The sequence below is a fragment of the Callospermophilus lateralis genome, chromosome 7, assembly GCF_048772815.1.
Source record: "Callospermophilus lateralis isolate mCalLat2 chromosome 7, mCalLat2.hap1, whole genome shotgun sequence".
Taxonomy (NCBI): Eukaryota; Metazoa; Chordata; class Mammalia; order Rodentia; family Sciuridae; genus Callospermophilus; species Callospermophilus lateralis.
The window spans coordinates 69788956-69811244 of NC_135311.1; the positions used below are offsets into that span (position 1 = coordinate 69788956).

General features: G+C 37.6%; 1 pseudogene across 1 annotated transcript; it reads right to left on the reverse strand.

Moving 5' to 3' along the window:
• Nucleotides 1–3796: 3796 nt before the first annotated feature.
• LOC143403844 (guanylate-binding protein 7-like) lies at nucleotides 3797–20785 on the reverse strand (annotated as a pseudogene). Its single transcript, XR_013091897.1, has 11 exons — nucleotides 20724–20785; nucleotides 19441–19636; nucleotides 16101–16228; nucleotides 13156–13265; nucleotides 12773–12969; nucleotides 11240–11485; nucleotides 10087–10367; nucleotides 8640–8852; nucleotides 6035–6137; nucleotides 5517–5710; nucleotides 3797–4722 (listed from the first exon to the last, which is right to left on the reverse strand). The product of XR_013091897.1 is annotated as a guanylate-binding protein 7-like (transcript).
• Nucleotides 20786–22289: the final 1504 nt, after the last annotated feature.

Sequence of the window (22289 nt, forward strand, 5' to 3'; positions counted from 1 at the left end):
TGAATTTTCCTCTTAGTACTGCTTTCATAGTGTCCCAGAGATTTTGATATGTTGTGTCTATGTTCTTATTTACCTCTAAGAATTTTCAAATCTCCTCCTTAATGTCTACTGTGACATATTGTTTATTCAGTAGCATATTGTTTAGTCTTCAGGTAATGGAGAAATTTTTATTTTTTATTCTGTCATTCATTTCCAACCTCATTCCATTATAATCTGATAAAATGCATGGTAGTATCTCTACTTTTTTGTATTTGCTAAGAGTTGCTTTGTGACAAAGTATATGGTCTATTTTAGAGAAGGAAGCATGTGCTGCTGAGAAGAAAGTGTATCTGCTTGATGCAGGTTGAAATATTCTATATATGTCAGTTAAGTCTAAGTTATTGATTATGTTATTGAGATCTATAGTTTCTTTATTCAACTTTTATTTGCAAAATCTATCCAAGGGTGAGAGAGGCAAGTTAAAGTCACCCAAGATTATTGTGTTGTGGTCAATTTGACTCTTGAACTTGAGAAGAGTTTGTTTGATGAACATAGCTGCACCCTTGTTTGGGGCATATATATTTATGATTGTTATGTATTGTTGGTGTATGGTTCCCTTGAGCAGTATGTAAGGCTATTATGAATGGGGTTGTTTTCATAAAGTTTGTCCATCTTTATCCCTTTTGATTAATATTGGCTTGATGTCTATTTGATATGAGTATGGGAAACCCCGCTTGCTTCTGCAGTCTGAGTGGTATGATTTTTCCCAACCTTTCACCTTCAGTCTGTGTATGTCTTTCCTATCAGATGAGTCTCCTGGAGGCAGCATATTGTTGGGACTTTTTTTTTTATCCAATCTGCTAGCCTATGTCATTTGATTGGTGAGTTTAAACCATTGACATTTATTGTTACTATTGAGACATGGTTTGTATTTCCAGCCATATTTGTTTATTTTTGCTATTTTATTTGAATTGGTTTTCCTCATTGATTAGTTTTTCCTTTAGTGTACTACCCCCCTGCTGATTTTCATTTCCTCTTCATGAAATATTTTGTCAAGGATGGTTTGTAGTGCCAATTTTCTAGCTATAAATTCTTTTAAATTTTGTTTATTGTGGAAGGTTTTTATTTCATCTTCAAATCTAAAGCTTAGATACAAGATTCTTGTTTGGCACCCAGTATCTTTCAGAGCTTGATATATGTTGTTCCAGGATCTTCTAGCTTTCAGGGTTTGTGTTGAAAAATCTGCCGTTATCCTAATTGGTTTTCCCTTATATGTAATCTGATTCCTTTCTCTTTTGGCTTTTAAAATTCTCTCCTTATTCTGTATATTTGGCATTTTTATTATAATGTGCCTTGGTGTGGGACTGCTGTGATTTTGTACACTTGATGTCCTGTAGGCTTCTTGAATTTGGATTTCCAATTCATTCTTCGTGTTTGGAAAGTTTTCTAATATTATTTCATTGAGTAGATCATCATTCCTTTGGTTTGAACCTCTATGACTTTCTCTATCCCAATAACTCTTAAACTTGGTCTTTTTATGCTATCCCATATTTCTTGAATGTTCTGCTTGGAGTTTCTTATCATTTTTGCAATGTGGTCTATGTTCTTTTCAAGATGATTTATTTGATCTTCGTTGTCTGATATCCTATCTTTCAACTGGTCTACTGTGTTGGTATGCTTTTATTGAGTTTTTAATTTGGCTTATTATTTCTTTCATTTCAAGGATTTCTTTTCTTTCTTTTTTTTTTTTTTTTTACAATATCTACCTCCTTGTTGAGGTGATCTTTTGCTTCTTGGATTTGTTTATGTAGCTCATTGTTGAAGTGATCTTCCACTACCTGTATTGGTCTATTGTGTCTTCTTTGAGATCCCAAAACATTTTACCCATATATATCCTGAAATTTTTCTCTGTAATTTTGTTCTGCTATAGCTGCCAATTCTTCTAATGATGTGTTGTCTTGATTTTTTGTGGTACTTTCTTCCCTTATCTTTTTATGTTACTCATGTGTCTTCCTTTCCAGTTCTGTGAATCTGGTGTGTAACTGTTTTTGCTCTATAGATTTGTAGTGTTCTTGTAGGGTTCCAAGATCTCTCCTTTGTGGGGAAGGACAATTTTAACAGATCCCTATATCAACAATACATCACCTATGAATAAATTATTTTTCTTAAGACATTTATTAGTCTCAATGTCCAGAAATGTTGGATTTATTTATTATTTAAAATATAATCAGTAGTTTCATAAAAGGTTACAGATTCTGGTGGTGGACAATGAACTCTGGGTCAGGCATAGGATGATATGCTGAGAGGAAAAGATGTGAGGGTATAGAGTTAATATATCTTAGGAAATGTGAAGAAGAAATCTAGTGAAGAGGGTTAGTAGCAGGAGAATAGATAGGAAGTAATTTTGAGTAGACAATTATGTGGAAAGACAGTAGCGTACACAAAACAATCACACATATGTATTTAAAAATACAGGATGTAAAACAGTAAAATTTGGAGGGTGAAGAGAAGAAAAAAGAGAAGAAAGGGAAAGAAAGAAAGAAAAAAGAGAGAAGAAAAAGAAAAAAGGCTTATGCAATTCCTCTATATTATATTATTCAGGTGATTAGTCCTCAAAGTTCTATTTCATGCAAAGTTCTTGGTTTCACATATGTTGGTGATGTGATGGCCAGAGGATAGAAGGGTAAAAGAGAAAGAACAAGAAGAAGAAGAAACACTCTTAGAGATATATTTCTTTTTCTTCCCATCCAGTAGGTGTCTCTGCCCTCAGGATGATATAGGTAACCAGGGTGTGAAGACTGGACCTGGTGTGGAGTGTCTGGAAGCAGGGAGTGCCACCCACCAGTCCCAGCAGGGAAATAGCACCTCACAGGTCTTTCTCTGCAACCACTCATCTGACTTGAGCCCTTGGTATCCTCTCCCTCTCTTGCCCAGAGATTTCCCAGATCCTTGTCTCTCTGTTATGCTCCAGACCTTCGTCTCCCCCCTTCTCTTACTTATCAGGTCCCAACTGTGGGACCTCTCATCCCTAGAGTCATTCAAGTTGGATGGCACCCTGTTCACACTACACTTCTGTGCAACTGAGAGCTGTTTTTGTGTTGGGTGGCCACTGTGTCGAGTTATGACTGCTGCAGGTAGAGGGGACTGGAAATCGGGTACCTGCTCAAATGGCGATCCGAGATAGCCATGCCCACCAATAAATGGCCAGGAAGGTTTTCCAAGATGGAGTCGGTCTGCCTCCAGTGCCAGGGTGTTTGGTGAGGTGGTGGGAGCTGGGCAATGGCCTTATGCTATAGACAGGCAGCAAACGCATGACCTGCATGGGAGCAGCGCGCAGTCTGGAGTTCTGCAGAGGTGCCTATAGGTATTTCCACTAAGCCACTTGTGAGCAGTGCGTGAACTTGAACTGCAGGCTTTGGGTCCGAAGTTCGGAGACCTACTGGGGCCCAGAGGTTCTGATTTCTGAGTGGGTGGTCTTAGCACTGGTTAATTCCGCAAAAATCCACTGTATAGGGGGTCGTCCCACACTTTCTGAGATGCTGTACTCCATCTAGGTGAAACCCCATGGAGAAGCTTCCCATCTGCTCTCCCAACTTCACACCACAGAGCAGCCAGAAACAGGACTCCCTGAATTCCACCATCTTCCTCTCCTCTGCCTTTCTATTGTGACATGTGTACTGGTTTATTTTGTATTTTCCACAGGTAGGTTATAACATCTGTACATATTCATTATTTTATAAATTAAATAGTAGTAAGTATTCACACCTTCTACATTTTTCTTTTATTCATAATACAACTTAACGATGTTCCCCTTCACATAAACAAGTCCCCCATTTTTAAAAATGATTATAGAGCATTATTCTGAAAATATGTCCTATAATTTACCTTGGGCATACATCACAGAGAAACTTTAAGTTGCTTCCAGTTTTTTGTAATTATCATGACCTTGAAATGAGTAAACCACTACAATTATAGTTTTCAATTCGGTAAAGAGATCCATAAGAAAATTTCCTATATGTAGAATTGCTAGACAGAGGTATGTGCATTTTAATTTTTCATGTATGTTATTAAAACTTTTCTTCACTACCATTAAGAAGGCAAAACTATGGATTTTACAGTTTTATTTTGCATACCTTTTTATTAGGCAGTTTAAAATTTTTCTCATGTTTCTTCTACTTAAATAATGCATTTGTTAGTCACGTCCCACAGAGCTCATCATAACTTAGATAGCTCCATGACTAAAATATGAATTGCAAATATTTTCTTCACATTGCTATTTATCTTTTTGCTTTACTTAAGTTTTTTCTAGAAATTATTTCATATTGTCTTATCATTTCTCATTTCTTTAATTCAATAAAGTTTGTTTCTCTTGGGGGTAGGCTCTGATAATCTTTGATAATAGCTTTTTATATTTAAACTTTTCTTGAATAAAATTGATATTACTCAAGCACCTTGAAATGTAGCTAGTTAAATAAAAGATTCTTCATTTTCTAATTTCCTATCAAGAATCCTTAGGTTATTCACCAAAACTTGCCTATGGCAATCAAAATTGAACCTACTAATTTATCATACACACCAAGGGTTTCCCATAATGAAACCAATACCAACTACAAGGATGATCTTTAAAATGTTCATGTATTTGTTCTCTTCATATCTTTTAATCTCTTCTTTTAGTTGATTTATCTCTTCATTTAATGCCTCAGACTTCTCTCTAAATCCCTCAGTAAGCAGTTCTTTTTGGACCTATAAAAGAGGAAGAGTCCACTTTTGAGAATCCCTGCTTATTAACTGTCAGAGTTCTGGATTTAAGAAGTTCAGCAGTTAAAACGTGTGTCTATTTCTCTACTCCTTAGAATATTCTTTGGTATTTCCAGACCTTTATCTTGAAGAGGCTTACACACTTGTGAGATTTCCTCACTCTCACTGGAGGTGGAGAGGAATTTTATTCCAGCACAAAGGATGCTGTGTGGGGGAGAATGAGGTTGAATTCTGATGGATTCTCAGATCCACCAAGGTGGCATGGCTGTGATCCTCTAACAAGTCATGGGAAATGCTGCCCTTGTACAGAACACTGGTCATCAAGCTCCTGGTTGTGACACAGGTTTGTTTTACTCTACTTATATAGATGAACCAGGAAGACACAGAAGCAAGAGTAGCAATTTCTGATATTTCACTGTCCTAATTTTATATGAGGACAAATCTGATGCATGCAGACCAGAAGGATCTGTTTCAGGTCTCTTGGATGGTTGTGCCAGAATCCTCCCCAATTGGAGCACATAATCTCAACAAAGAGTAATCCACCACCCTGGGAGTTATTATTTTGTACCCTCCAAAGTCTATCAATACACAAAGTGCTGGAGACTCCTAGATTTATAGGATTCACTAGGATCCAGGTGCCCTTGAGGTGTCCGTGTCAGTGAAACATTTGCCTTTTAGTGTCCCTTTGGAATGCTGTCTGTATCTAACATCTTGTCCCATCCCATCCTGAGAAATCAGGCAGTGTCTGTCAGGTCCTGCCAGGCCCTGTAGAGACTCACCTTCAGCATGTGCTTCAGCACCCTTTCCTGCTCTCTCAGTATGCTCTCCTTTTCTCTCTCCATCTTCTCGTTAAGTTGTTTCATATTTTCTCGGAAGCTTCTCTCTTGGGCCTCCATCCTTTCCTGCTGCTCCTTCTGCTGCTGTTTTAGCAGCTCCTGTTCCTTCTCGGCTGCCTCCTTCTTGGCCCGCTCAGCTGCTCCACAAAGATTTTAGAAGAGAGAATAAACAACAGGCTTGCATTATAGCCTCCTAGGTTAGCACACCAAGGTGATTTCAGAAAAGGCAAGAGGGAAATCTCTCAATTCCCCCATTAGCCATGACTGCCATGACTGCAAGATTCCATTTATAAATGTAATGGAGAGCTCTTTGCTGGACTCCCCTCTTGCTCTCAGATTTATCAGGTCATGTGCTCCATAGCAGGAAGGAGCTTCTGGATTCAGGACGGTTTTCCTGTCCAGCCAGCCAAGGTCTGTGCAGGAACATCCCCACCCTCTGAGAGCTATGACCTCCCCTGTACCTGCTACGGCTTTCTCTCCCTTAGTGAGGGCTTCATCTGTATGCAGAATTGATTTTTCTATGACAGACTGTGACTGTAGGAAGCTCTGGAGGACCTCCATTGCCTGGGGAACCAATAAGAAACCAAAAAACTTTAGGGATCAAAGATCTGTCTTCAGATGAGGAAGGTATGATTCAATAGATCACAGAACTGACTTTAAATTTTGCATTCTTTGTAGTAGGATCCTGTTTTGGTTCCTTTCCTTTCCTGGACACAACAGAAGTCCATGCTCTTTGGTAAGACATGAAAACTCTGTATAGCAGTCTCCTCTCCCATGAATGCTACCCACCAGCCACCCGAGGTTGCAGCCCCAGTCAGCAGGTCTACAAACACATACCCCCTCCACTGTTTGTGGTATCTGCACATACTTTTTCTTTCTTAACTAGGATCACATCTACAGTTTCCTTGACTTATATCTCCCTCCTCCCATACCACAAAGCTTTCCTAGGCTGCCTCTGAGTTTTGTTTTTCAACTTGGTTGAGAATAACAAGTAAAAATTGTAGACATTGAAGATGGTATAATATGATGTTTTGATATATGTCTGCATTATTAAATGATGACTACAATCGCTTCACAGAATTGCATTTTCCACTGTCAGGAGAATGACGACATCTATTTTCTTAGCAATATCCAGGTACACAAGAGACTCTTGTAACTCCAGTAATAATTGTACATCAGGTGTGCAGCACTTACTCATCTATAACTGTATGTTTATGTATTTGACCAATATCTCCTCTTCCCCTGCTCTCAGGTCCTGCTAATCATCATTCTACTCTAACTCTACTCTATGTTAATATGAGCTGGATGGTGTTTTTCCCTTGTTTGTTTGGTTGGTTTTTGTGGCACCAATGACCTTTAACTACACAGCATTTGTTTTTCTGTGTCTGGCTCATTTCCTTTAGGGCAATGTTCTCAGGGTAACCCATGTTGTCATCATTGGCAGGACTTTTTTATTGTAAAGACTGAATAATATTCTGTTACATGTATGACATATATAGTTATATATGTGACAGAATATATGTATAACTTGGTAGTATATGTATTACTAAGTAATATATTAATACATATAATGTACTATACTAATATATATATATGTATTACTTAGTAATCACAGCTGCATGCTATTGGCATAAACACAGACACAATGACCAGTGGAACAAAATAGAGAGCCAGGAAAGAAATTGGACCACTGTCTTACTCCTTGTATGTAAATGAACTAAAATTAATTAAAGGTCTACACATAAGACCTAAAACTCTAAAATTCCTAGATGAAAACTTAGGTGAAAATCTTTGACATGTCAAAAATCTTTGACATTTGCCTTCTCAATGATCTTTTGGATTTTAAATCAAAGGCATAGGCAACAAAACCAAAAATAAATAATTGGGACCATATCAAACTAAAGTTTCTGTGCAACCCAGAAACTATCAACAAAATGAAAACTTCATTGTATTGAATTAGAAAAAATATTTGCAAACCATATGTTTGATAAAGGTTTAGCTTCAAAGTGTGTTAGAAATTCCTAAAACTCAGCAGATAAAAACCACATGTAACTAGATTAAAAAATGGGGAAAGGACCTGAATAGACATATGACCTGCTGAATCTTTCCTGACTAGTTTCTATTCATGAAATATCTTGTATATTCTCACAGGGAAACATTTAATCCTGTGAGACTTTCCATCCACTTGCAGATTAGAATGTCCAACAGATAATTATAAAAGTGCTCAACATCGCTAACACCGGTGAAGCACAAAATGAAAACCACAATGAAATCACAGCACATCTGTGAGAATGGTTATTATCAATAGGTCAAAGGAGAACAGATGTTGCTGAGGATGTAGAGAAAAGAAAACCTTGTAAAACAGCTGTAGGAATGTGAATTGGTGCAGGCACCATGAAAAACAGCAGGAGGATTCTAAAAGAAAAGAATTCTGAGTTTCTAATGGCTGCTGTATCAGCTCTGTCACTGGCTGGCTGTATGATCTTCAGCCTCATACACTACATTTCTTTACTGCATAAATGTGGAAGATAGTAGTACCTAGCTTACATAATTCTGAGAATTAAATTGGTAATGCAAGAAAATGACCTGAAACTGTCCTGGTATAGGAAGTGAATGTTCAATGTCTATTAACAACTGTTGCTCATCATCCTCAATGTTACTACCTATCAGCACACACCAGTTACCATTAACAGATAGTGTTAATTCACCATGTCCTATTGAATATTATTTTACCCATTTGAAGTATCATACATTTTATGAGAACAAAGTTATTTCCTTCATATTGTATCTTCTTACTTGGCCTAAAAACTACCATTCTTGATAAATAAAAGAAATGGTTGGTTTCACCTGAATTCCTGGTTCTAAATCCGCTCTGGGAAGAACTATTTTCAGTTTATTGAAGGGTGTCTAATGGGTAGTGAATATAAAATGATATAAATGACAATACATTGCCATTCTCTGCCTTTGTTTCAAAAATAGTGCTATAAGCTTAGAGTTTGAGGAGGAGCAACCCAGACCCTGTGACTACACTCTGTTGGCCATCTCTCCTACCTCCTTACTCCTCACCTTCACTCCTTTCCTGGGCACTAGCTTGTAGTCAAGTTCCACTTTCTCCTTTGCTTCTAAGTAGAGCCTGTGGCCTCCAGGAACAGAGAATGCGCCTCTTGAGATGCCTTGCATCAGGGGCTCTGAAAGCTGCTTCAGCAGAGCCTGGCAGTATTTAACTGATGCCTCTTCGTTCTGTAGCAAGAGAGCTTCCTTTGTTCTCTTTATGGTTTCCTGGAAGGGTAATGTAGGGAAATAAAATAATAAGTTGTTAGAAGGAAGGTCCAGTGGGGACCCTCTCAGAAGAAGCCATCTGACAGCCTCAGAGTGGCCTAAGTCATGGAAAGGAGTTAGGAGACATGCTTCAGTCTCATGTCTGGGCAATTCTCTGTGCAACTGAAAATGGCCTTAATGTCCCTGTGGTTAAGATCTAGCTCTGTAAAATGATGGATCTAGAAGACATAATCTTGATGGTTTGTTTAGCTATAATATTGTTAACAGCGACCAAAACCCAAATTGTCACTAATAAAAAGCTAAATTTTTAGGAGGAAGAGGAGGATAGTCAATAATATAAAGTAAATTTGGGAAGGAATGTGGATTTCTGTGGTTGAAATTATATCCATGGCAAACAATTCCCCAAAGAATGAGTTGAGGGTATTTTAACAGAGTTTTCAACCCTTTATAAATTCTGTCAGTGAGGGTTCTAATGTGTGAGGATACTGGGATAGATTTTTTAACTCTTTGTTGGTTTTTGTAAATTATAATGCAGTGGACTTCCTAAGAGATTTTTGTCAGTGTTGTGTCAGTTCCAGATGAACTGAAAGACAAAATTCCAGTGAAGGTGCCCCTGGTCAGCAGAATTAGGTAGTCCCTGGGAGTTTTCTCCCTTGGTGTCCACACCCTGCCTTGTCCCTGGGTCTGTGAATGTGAGGGAAATTAATCCTAAGATTCCAATATGTTACTTAGCCCAGGTTAACTTTAAAAAATGGAGAGTACTCCATAGGACATCAACTAATCACACAAACTTTCCAAAGCCGTTTTCTTTCACTGTGGCATAAGAGGAAATCAGAGACTAGAGAAAGATTTGTTGGGCCCTTGCTTGCTTGAAAGTGGAGAGGGCTTTCTTAGAGCACCAACATGAGAACTAAGGTCACTTCACTCCTTGTTTTCTGTGGATGATGCACTGAGCAAAGCAATCACACACCCTGAACAGAGATCTGACTGTGAGCTCACATATTTTTGTTGCGTTAAGCTGCTAACCACTTGATAATTTGTTTTGCAGCAATACTAAATTAAGGGCACACTGTATCCTGAAGAGCCCCATTGCCCACAAAAAAAAAAAAAAAGAATGAATAAAACAGTTTCTTTCTATGATGAGAATGATGCAAACTCTGGAATCCAAAATATGGAGTCTAAGTATCATTCCAGAAGGAGAGGAATAAGAAAATATGAATACACATTCAATTACAAAAAGCTTTTTCTGGAACCCCAGATTTTCATCCTTGAAGGAGTGCTCCATGAAGACTGTGATGGCTTCCCTCTCACAGGCTGCGTGCACCTCCAGCAGCTCCTGGAGTGTGTCTGTGGGGAACTGCACCCGCTGGGCCATCTGCTCACTGTAGTGGTCGGCTGCCTTCTGCAGGGCAGCTGAGTTCTCACGCTGGGCCAGAGTGGTCACTGCATTCTCCAGGCAAGGAATGGTTCCTTTGTTGATGGCATCTACGTAGGTTTCCACCAGAGTCGCCAACCCTAGTTGACAGGGAACACATGGGTAGTCTTACCCATCATTTTTACAACTTTAAGCGTTGCCTTTAGAATAATCACAAAAATTCTCTTCTTTTCCTTCTGCACTTATTGTTCTTCCTTGGTCATCTCCTCTGGAAATGAACCACTATTTAATAACACTGCTTTTCCTATACACTCCTTCTTTTATAGTTCTCACATTCACCCCATTTAGCAATTACTGATTGCAACCAAGAGGTTTTTACTGTTTCCTAGAAAAATAATTTCCTGTATAAATAAAATGAAAAAGAGTATTAGAGAAAGTAAGTTACATAATTTTTGAGTATTGATTTAAAAATAAAAATGCAAGTATTCTTGTAAAAACAATATCATCACAAATTTACAGAAGGCAATATAAAGCTTTGAAGCAGGCATAGTACCTTCTCCACTTGGGGACTTCACTATTGCATGGAACACATGCTCCTGAAACCAATGCTGTTTGAATTTGTTTCTCAAAAACACAATGAGCAGGCCTGGGACTCATGACCTGCTGATTGTTTTCTGACTAGTTTCAATTCATGAAATATCTTGTATATTCTCACAGGAATTCATTCAATCCTATGGGACTTTCCATCTACTTGCAGATTTCTCTCCTTAGCAGTAGGTTCTGATGAGTACACTTCCTTAGGGTGCTCATTTTGTAAGATGTGTTAGACTTCAACAAGTCCTCAGATATGAAAATTTTAAGGAAAATGCATTTCTGCATGTGGCATGAATGCCTGATTCTCCACACTTCTTACAAAAGCAAACAGAATTACTGACAAACTCACAAAAGAATCACAGTGTTATCATACATACTGAACCCCCCAGAGACATGCTTTGGGACAACAGAAACTCACGATTTCCAGTGACAATGATTCCCCCTCTCAGGGTCTTGGTCTTTGCATTGGTGAAGACATAGGAACAGAAATTTTTTAATTGCTCCTGGAAATTACTTTCCAGGTGGTTTTGTGGAACTTTATCAATGTGGGACAACAGGCTTCTGTCATTTGTAGGCCAGTCAAAGACAAAGCACTTTCATTTTGGAAAGAAATATCTGATACATTCTCTAGACATATTGGAATTTTGGATATTGGGATTCTTTCCTGTAAAAGGAACACAGGAGAGAAGTCTGCAGGCAAAGGGATTGAGGTCTTTTCTAAGGATCTTTGTCTAAATGTAGTTCCCAATCTACAAAGCAGTGTTATGTAAACTTAACTTGAACATCTGTTTTTTGGATTGAGAGTCAAGGAATTATTTTTGGTAAGAAAGGGGAGATGCTCATCTCAAATGGAGAAATTTGTAAATGGACTCCTTAACACTTGTGTAGTAGCAAATAAAGTATTTATTAAAAGTTTGAAATGACTGATTAATCACAAAAATTGTTAAGAAGACTTTTCTGATATTGTTGTCCTAAGTCATAAATAAGATGTGGGCTCTTTAGTGAAGTAATACTAGAAATAAGGACAAAATATTGCTGGGAAAAATAACATGAGGAGGACAGATGATACCAAGAAATGTAGAGAAAAATCCTTCAAAATCAAAGCCCCAAATCCACACATCATAATTATGTTTAGAAATTACTTCAGCAAAAAAATCCAAAGTAAAGTGAATTTCAATGTGATGTGTATTTATTGATGTCAGGTTATTTTGGACTTGACTTTGTCTCAGAGAGATTCCAAGGCATAAATTAGCTGTTCAAAATAAATGTTAGTCCAAAGAATAAATAAATATAGGTATTGATAAGTTCTAGTACTTATCTACTCTGCTAAATATACTCCATGTGATAAATTTATGATAGTAACATGAGTTACTGTGGAATAAATAACATGAGCTTGTCAGGAAGGTAAAATGAAAGGTTAAACAATTTCGCTGGAATTATGTATCATTGTGTGTTTTTCATTGAACCATTCATTATATAAACGTCTTTTCTCTGAAGGCTGTAACTATCTACTTTGATAAATGAGTGAAATACTTCTAAAATTGGGTCTTTAAATTTTCTGTGATTCTGGGCTTACTCATTTCTAGTTTGATAAACTCTTTTCCTCAAAATACGAGGAACAGTTATACTTTAAAGATTCATATATTTATACTAATGAATATATGAATCTTTAAAGTGGTGGCATTGAATGTAATCCTCATTATTTTTAATGGTACTGATTGTTCTAAAATTATTGTGATTAATATTGAGCCCTAAATTTCCTTAATGAATCTAAATTTTAGCCTCTGAAGATTTTTATGAAATAATAAATGAAAATCATGCCCCCTGTCAATCATTGATCACCATTAGCAAGGGCCTCAATTCAGTCTCATATATATAGAAGTGAAAGTCAGTGCTTAGTTGATCCCACTTCCTTACTGAACCTCCCCACAACAAGGCTGCCCTCGGATACCTTTAATCAGCTTCAAGGCATTCTCCAGGTACTCATCTTCGGTGATGGGGTGTCCATCCAAATCCAGCTCCAGCATGAAATCTCGAACAGTCCACACAAAGTCTGGAAAGAATCTTACAAACTCAGAGGAGTCCTCTACTTCATCTGGTGTGGGGTCGGATTTTGCCCTGATTAGTTGTGTTAGTTCAGTCACATAGCTGGGATCATAGCTAAGGAATGAGAAGCACCACAATTTACAGATCTCCATTAGAAACAAGTTTTATAAACATTCTTTTTCCCTATATCCATTTTTACTCAATCAAGTTAGAAGAAAGAAAAAACAGCCTCAATTGCCATTCTTTCAAAGTCAATGAAACATAGTTGTTTGGTTCTCGGAAGGATACTGTAGCTGCTCCAGGGCAATGCGGTCAATGTTGCCCATGCTGTTATAGACAAATAAGCTGCTGAGAAGTACAGCTAAGGCAAAGATCCAGGAGTCATTCTTAGGGTCAACCTAGGAATCACATGGGAACAAAGAATTTAGGAGTCCACTCTTCATTCATTGAGTTGTTCACTCCTTCTTTTTTTACGGGGGTAGACTGGGGATTGAGCTCAGGAGCACTTGACCACTAAGCCACATCCCCAGTCCTATTTTGTATTTTATTTAGAGACAGGGTGTCACTGAGTTGCCAAGCGTCTTGCTATTGCTGAGGCTGGCTTTGAATCCTTGATCCTCCTGTCTCAGCCTCCCAAGCCGCTGGGATAACAGGCTTGAGCCACTGCTCCTGGCTTCATTCCTTCTTTTAGCTTTACTATTTAAGAATATAGATGAAGTAATAACATTTTAAGATAATGGTAAATTCAAATCTATTGATATTTATATTGGTCCTTCTCAGGACAATAGTTTGTTTAGCTATGAAGGCCAATGAAGGTCATTCTCAGTGCACATAAAATAGTTAATAAAATGCCTAGAACATAGTAGATATTCATAATAAGTGGACAATTAGTCATTACAAATTTCATTGTCATCATGGCTATATTAAGGATGCAAGCACTTTCCAATTAAGTTCAATAACCCTTTTTCAACATCTGACAATATACCAGACACTGCATTTGATTTTGTAGATACAAAGTTTCCATATGATATTTCCTGCTCATAGGAATATCACTTTATGAAGAAGAAGATACATGTAACAACACATAAACACAGCTCAAATGATAACCTGTGAGGAGAGGAAACCAAAGTAGAAAGAGAGAAAGGTGGGGGAAGGAGGGAGGGAGGGAGAGAGGGAAGGAAGGAAGGAAGGAAAGAAAGGAAAATAATTAGTGGGGTGGGGAGTTCCATGTATGTTTGTGAATTACTTGGAGTTCAGAGCAAGCAATCATTAGCTAAGGTTTAAAGAGCTGATAGAATAGGGACTTGTGGAGATGTAGGGGTCCAGCAACTGGAAGGACCAGCAGCAGCAAGTCTCACTTGTTGCAGCACAAGTTTCTTTTATTTCACTGAAGCAGTGAGTATGCAGGCCAGAGTGAAAAGAGATAACAGCAAGACTTAAAGGCTTTGAAATAGATCCAGATCCTGTTACAAGTCCTAATATCAGCCATCGATTCTGCTGCTTTCAGCTTATGTGTTGTTCTCTTGAAAATTGCAATTAGATGTAAAAAAGGGTTTTATGAAAACTAAAACAGATTACAAATCAATAAGATTCAGATTAATATAAATTATGATAAAAGACTGATTGCAACTAATAATGTAAAGATGAATTACCTAAAATTTTATCATTTACTAAATTTTTGTTCAGTCTAGCTCATGCTTTTAGTCAGTGAAAATTTCATATCCAGAACTCAGAGATCAAAATCTTATTGATAAAGCTGAAGATTATTTAAATGGATTCTTTCCCCAACAGCCTATTTTCATGGCCTCTACCTTTAAAGGCACCAAGCCCACTGACCCCACACATTACAGCTTTCTTCAGGAAGCTTTCCATAACCCTCATAACTCTCATAACTGGATCCCACTTTTTGCATCTCCTTTTTCCTACTGATCTCATTCCATATTTCTTGTCTCTATAACCAGGCTCAAAGTCTTTACCTTATTGAGTGATATATTTGTAGTACTTAGCACAGAGCCCTAGACTTCAGCTATTTAATGTGTATTTATTAAATTAAATTGTACATCTCAATATTAAAAATAAAAGATCTGTCATAGTTTACCAAAGTAATGGTTTGGGTGTGATGTGTTCCCCAAAAGCTTATGTGTGAAATAATGCAAGAAGGTTCAGAGGAAATATCAAAGGCCTAATGTTATCAAAGGCCTAATGTTCTTTCTGACATGCACATGCTGATTCACAACAGTTGGGGAGGGCAGAGTGGGGGTAAGAGAGGGGAAATGTGAATGGGAATGACAGTAGAATGAATCAGACATAAGTTTTCTATGTTCCTATGTGAATACATGAGCAGTGTAACTCCACATCATGGACAACCACAAAAATGGGAAGTTACACTCCATGTATATATGGTATGTCCAAATACATTCTACTGTCATGTATAACTAAAAAGAACAAATTTTTTTTTAATTAGAAGAACTGGGGCTATAGCTCATGGATAAAACACCACTGGGTTCATTTCCAGTATTGGAAAAACAACAATAACAACAACATAGAGCCCATTTATTTTCTCTTCTAGAGATCTAAAATATAAAGAGGTTGGGTTTATCTCTCATGGTACAAGTTTTTGAGAATACAATGTGTTAGAATGAATCTGATTTTTTTTTTAGTATAAGGTTTTTGAATTTTTGAAATAAAATTATTATTTCTTTAAAGTAAAAAGAAAGAAAGAAATGATTGGATTATGAGAGTCTTAACCCACTCAGTGGATTAATCCCTGATGGGTAACTGGGTGGTAACTATAGGCGGGCAGGCTGCGGCTGGAGGAGGTGAGTCCCTGGGGGTCTGTGTTTGGGTGTATATTTTGTATGTAATCTTTTTCTGATTCCTGAGCATCCTGTGAGCTGCTTCCCTCTGCCGCACACTTGCACACAATGTACTGCTCTCCTCTAGCTCCGATGAAAGAGTCTGTCTAACAATGGACTGAGGCCTCTGAAATCGTGAGCCCCCAAGTAAACTTTTCCTCCTAAAATTGTTCCTGTTACCTATTATTTTAACAACAGCTAAAAAAACTGACTCAAAAAACCAAGGTATTTGAGGTTGCTAGGGAAGTTTCAGGAAATGGAATTTAGCCTCATTATTCATAATTGGATTGCAAGTACAGGAATATGACATGGTAGTCAAACTGGGGTGACCAATTGAATGGCACATGAATAAAGAGTACAGCACATTCTCTGCCTCACCTTTTCCACATCTCCCAGGCCCTCAGTATCCAGGAGGACCAGGGTGTGGTTTGGCTTGTTGGGGTGGGGCATACACAACATCCAGATGCCCTTGGTTTTAGCCTTCACTGTGGAGCCCAGAGGGAAGCCTGTGAGCGAAGAGGAGAAGACAATATAGAGTGACAGCTGAGAGGAAAAGCTGCCAGGGGTTACAGGGGTTAAATCTGTAGGAATGTACAGTGTTGAGCAAGGTAGTGTTTGCTACTATCTCACAAGGATAAATAATCCACGTGTTGTCTATCGTTCTCAAAAAACACTTCATGCCCCAAATTCACATTATGCTTTCAAGTGCTTGAGTTACTTTACCTTAAGAATTAGTGTAAAATCTATCATCCTGTGCTGTCATCCTATGTATTTTTATCTGATCAGGAAGAGCTGCAGTGTCCTCTGTCTGCAGACTGAGTTCAACCAGTTGGAAACACCAGTGGGAGACCAGATGGTAGCATGTGTTCCTCCAGCTTCCATCGTGTTGGGCCACCATGTCCCAGGGGCTTGTTCCACTACCTCAGGTCACTGTTTCTTTTCGTAGGTCCATCCCATAGTTCTTCTCTTTGCCACACCATGGCATCCACACTAAGCTTACCTCATCAGTGTACACCAGAGGTGAGTGGCTACTGCTTTATCACACCTGGCTGGATTCCTTTATCCATACTCTGACCTTAGAAATAATTCCTTCATTCAATGCTCAATTACCCTGTGAATGGATGGGTGCTATAGGTTGGATCTAGAATGCCTCCAAAGACCCAAGTGTTTAAGTCTTAGCCCCCAGTTTGACACTATTGGGAGGAACCCTTAATAGGCAGGGCCTAGTGGGAGGACTTCACATTACTGGGTGTGGGAAAAGTGCCCTTGAAGGGGATTGTGGGATCCTGGTATTCCTCCTTTTTTTATTCTCTTTTATTTCCCCGCTCTTTGGTTTACCATGAGCTGAGCAAACTTTTGATTTTCCAGTAGCTGTTTGCCATGATATGCTCTCTCACCAGAGGCCCAAAGCATCAGGGCAAATTAATCATGAAACCTCCACAACTGTGAGTCAACATTTTATCTCCATCAGTTTAATTATCTCAGGTATTTCTTATAGTGATGCAAAGATAATAATTTGGTCAGCTGTACCCTTCAAGGACCTGTACTGATATATGAGCTTCTTTCAGGTTTCTTTTTCCCCTTTCTCCTTATTGAGTTTTTTGCTTTCTTCTCTTCAGCCAAATAATGAACTATACTTCATTGCCCCATCAGGAGGATATAAATGAAGAAAAACAGGAAAGACCTGTGATACCTGTTGACTTTCTTTACAAAGAGTTAATCCCACAGGAGAAAGGATTTGAAGACTAGTTCTGGAACCAGTGGCTGATATGACCTGTCCAGCAGTCCAAGACTTTGACCACCTGCATACAGTAATGCTTCCTTCCTTCAACTGGAAATAGAAAGGAAGTGACAAAATTCCTAGAGGATTGTTTCAGCATGACCTGGGACTTCCAATTTCCATAGCCTCTGAGATTCCCATAAAGAGGTAGGAAATCTACAATTTTTTATATGTTGGTTGCATCTGATTTCTGACTGATCGGAGTAAGCCCAACTCTGAGTACTCGCATCTTTAGAGAGGACAAAGTGTGGTGAGAAATCAACACTGTCAAGAATACAAGGTGTAATAAAAGGAAAATGAGCCACCTACAAAGAGAAAGAAATAGTGACCTGGTTTTGACTGGAAGTGAATCAGTTTCTTTCTGTTATTACTATGACACTATAATGTAGAGGGCTGGAGAGTCCCAGTTGAGATGTTTAAAGTACTTTGGAACCATAAATTCCCTTAGCAGAGCATTGGGAATGATCTCATTGTTGCTTGATGTTATCTTGAGTAGAAAACAAGAACAATGCTGCTGAAACTTCCTCGCTATTATCTGTCTCTTAGGGTCTCAACCCTTTCATCCCTTGAAATATGACTTATGAATTTGTTTGTTCTAGGCAAGAAAAAAAAGTGTCTTCCCTTGATTGATGATAATTATTCCATTAAAAGAGTGACAAAGACAAAAATGCTTTGTTTAGGCGACAATGGAAGAATGGTCAAAAGAGAAGAGGAGAGAAAAGCAGAGAGGGAAAATGGAAGGAAGGGCACAAAAGATTCAGAAGAAGCGAGAGGAAGAGGCGGGGTGTGGGGTGGGGGTGGAGGGGGGAGAGAGAGAGACCTAGAGATTAGTAGACTGACTTTTGTGAAAAAGTTCACAAAATAGGAAATATAAATGTCCAGGTGTTTACCTGTATTTATAGTGAGATAGATGACATACAACTATCTAGTTCATAGATCAGTAAGAGTTAACATTTCATCTTATGTTACCAATTATTTTTAGGATGTATGGAAATCTCATGAAGAGAATGTAAATGAAACAAAGTTTAATATGACCTAGAAAGGCTGAAGACATATATGGAAACTGAGATCCAGACATTCCACTTCTGGATATATGGCACAGGAGAAGTTTTTGTACGTTGTCACCAGGATATAAATATAAGAATATTCATAACTACCATATTCATTAAAGGTAAAACCTAGAAATAACACCACTGCTCATCAACAACTAATGGATAAATAAACTGGTACAAGCATACTCTAAAGTACTGAAAACAAATAAATTACAGATATGTGTGACAGAGGATCCTCATAAATTTCTTGTTGAGCAAAAGAAGTAAGACACACAAGAATATATACACCACAGTCTCTTTTGTAAAAAAGTTAAAAGAAGGCTGAACAAAGATATTTTGTAGACTGCATAACAGACTATAGAACCATTACTTAGAAGAAAGAGTAGAGTGTGTCCTGAAAATGAAATTATGGATGAGCTTTGTTGAGAGTGTGAGAGGATATGATTTGGGCTTTTGAATGTTGATAATGTTTCATTTCCTGATGTACATAGTGATTATATAATTGTTCACTTTACGTTTATTAACTATGCTGCATACATGGGCTTTATGTACACTGTTATAATTTGCATGTTACAAAAGACTGAGCAAAGAGAATGGTATGCTAAATTGTCAAAGATTTGCTATGAAATAGAAAGAAAATTGACTGGTAGTTCGATTTGAATATTGGATATAGAGGAATCCTACTGTGCATCCTTCTGCCCATCTATTTTTTCTTAAAAGGACAAAGTTAAGTATATTTGCATGCCATGTAGCTTGGACAAAATGATGCAGGAAAAAAACAGGGGGGGGGGAGATTTCTAGAGCCTCTTCTTTAAGATGACCCTAGAGAAAGTGAGATCCTATTTGTGGTTCTAAGCAACTGCCCTTGCCCCAGGACCACACTCACCATGGTTCTGTCCTGCAAGATGATTCATGAGGCAGGATTTCCCCGTACGATATGTCCCTACAATGGCCACCACCACCACAGGCTGACATATATTTTCAAGAATCCTCAAGGCTTCTGAATTCACTGTCAGCTGCTCATTCCAGTTTTCCACTAAACAAATGGGGATCTTCATAGGAGATTCAGATGCCATGGTCACCTGTAACTCAGAAAAGCCACTCAGTGAATCACAAGATCTTTAAGTCTTTCTTATGGCTATTCAAGCCACATTCATGTCAGTTCTCTGCCTGTGGAATATTTAACATTAATTTCTACATTTTCTATGTTATTAAAAGTAAAAACATTATGTAGCATGTCAAGTCCTGGTATAGATGATTTATGTACATCATCGACATTTCCATGAAGGACTCAAAAAGTGTTGTCTACCAAGCAAAAGAAATAACAGAGATAAAAACAGGGAAAAAATAAGTCAAATTATTACTACTTTCAGACAATATGATCTTATATCTAGAAGATCTAAAATATTCCACCAAAAGATTGCTAGAGCTAATAAACATATTGGTAAAGTATCAGGTTACAAAATCAATGTACAGAAATCAATAGATTTCCTATAAACAATAATAAATTGGCTGAAGAAGAAATCAGGACAACAATTCCATTTACAAGAACCTAAGAAAAAAATTGCTTTGGAGTAAATCTAACCAAGGAGGTAAAAGACCTCTACAAAAAAACCATAGAACACTGAAGAAAGAGGTTGAAAAAAACCCCAGAAGGTAGAAATACCTCCCAAGTTCATGGATCATCAGACTTAATATTAATTATAATAATTCTAATTATAATAATGAGAATTAATTAATTTTAAGAACATTGTGAAAATGGCCATACTACATACATTCAATGCAATCCCCATTAAAATACCATTGTTATTTTTCAGAGAACTAGAAAAACTGTCCAAAAATTCATTTAGAAGAATAAAAAATCCAGAATACTCAAAACAGTTGTAAGCAAATTTTTTAAAAAAAATCAATGCTGAAAGCATCACAATATGTAACTTTAAATTATGCTACAGAGCCATAGTAATAAAACTGCATGTTACTGGCATAAAAGCAGGTACATAGAGCAATGGTACAGATCAGAAGTCACAGAAAGAAACATCCACTGATAGAGTCATCAGAGCCTTGACAAATGTCGATGCCAAAAAACTAAACTGGACACACAGCCTTTTTGACAAATGGTGCCAGGATAACTGATTATCCATATATAGAAGAATGAAATGAAACTCTTACCTCTCATCTTGCACAAACATCAACTGAAAATTCATCAAAGACCTAAGAATTGGATCAAAACCTATGTAACTCCTATAAGAAAACATACAATCAAACATCAGCATATAAGCAAAAGCAATGACTTCCTCAATAGATCCCCCTAAAGCTCAGGAAACAAGGCCAAGAGTTAATTAATGGGATGACAACAAATTTAAAATCTTCTGATCATAAAAGGAAATAATTAAGAATGTGAAGAAAGAACCTACAGAATGGGAAAAAAAAATCTTTCCTTGCTAATCTTCCAACAGAAGATTAACATCCAGAATATATAAACTAAAAAACAATTGATACATGGCTAAATGAACCACAAAGACACTTCTAAAAAGAAGAAATACAAAAGGCCAACAAATACATGAGAACATGGTCAACAAGATTTTCAATTATGGAAATGCAAGTCAAAACTACACTGAAATTTATTCTCGTACCAGTCAGAAATCAAGAACACAAATGCTAATAAAGACTGAAGAGGGTGTGGAAAGCAAGGAACACCTTTACACTGTTGGTGGGATAGTAAACTAGTACAATCACTTTGTAAATCAGTATTGAGTTTCCTCAAAAGACTGGACGTAGAACCACTCTATGAGCCAGCTATACCACTTCTCAATATTTACCCTGAAGAATTAAAGTTAACATGCTATAGTGATACACCCATAACCATATTGATAGCCGCACAGTTCACAATATCCAAACTAGGAAACTAGCCTGGGTATCCATCAACAAATGAATGAATAAAGGGAGTGTGATAAATATGCACACTGGAGGTGTATTTAGCCATAAAAATGAATGTCATTTGCAGAAAAATGAATAGAACATGAGACCATTATGTTACGCAAAATAAGTCAAACTGAGTAGGTCAAGAAGAGTGCTGCGGAGTTAAATTGACCCAAATATATTATTATATTGTGTGCATGTACAAATATTTAACAATAAATACCATCATTATGTACATCTATAATGCATCAATTTTAAAAATGTGGAGAGAGAACTAGAAGCATTGCCTGAAATTTTTCAGAAGAGATTGAGGAAAGCAAAGCACTGATGTCAGAGCCCTGAAACTATTAACATTTTGGGGCAAGTGGAGGCAGAATGAGAAATGGTAGAGATGAACACTGGTTAGAAATATTATTAAGCATTACAAAAGAACTTCTTCTCTCATTAAGTCAAGTAATATTTTTTGAGTACTTGCCACATGCTGGATACTGTTCTAGAGATCCATTATCAAGGAACTTACTAAGTAAATGCAAATTGCTGTCTCAGGGATGTCTGTACCTGTGGGGAAACAGATACTGAACAAAATAATCAACCTTTATCTGATCATGAGAAGTCCTCAGAAGAACATAAGCAGGGAATAAGGTAAAGCCTCCAGGAAAAATGAGAGAAAATGCAGGTTCTCATGACTGTGTTGAGGGCAGGTATAGGAATAAGTCAGGAGACCACTGAGGACAGGAGGAGGGAGCACACTTCCCCTGCCTGCTGCCTCTGCAGAGATAGCAGCTGAGCTGGGGGGTGGGAGGGGTACACAGCCCT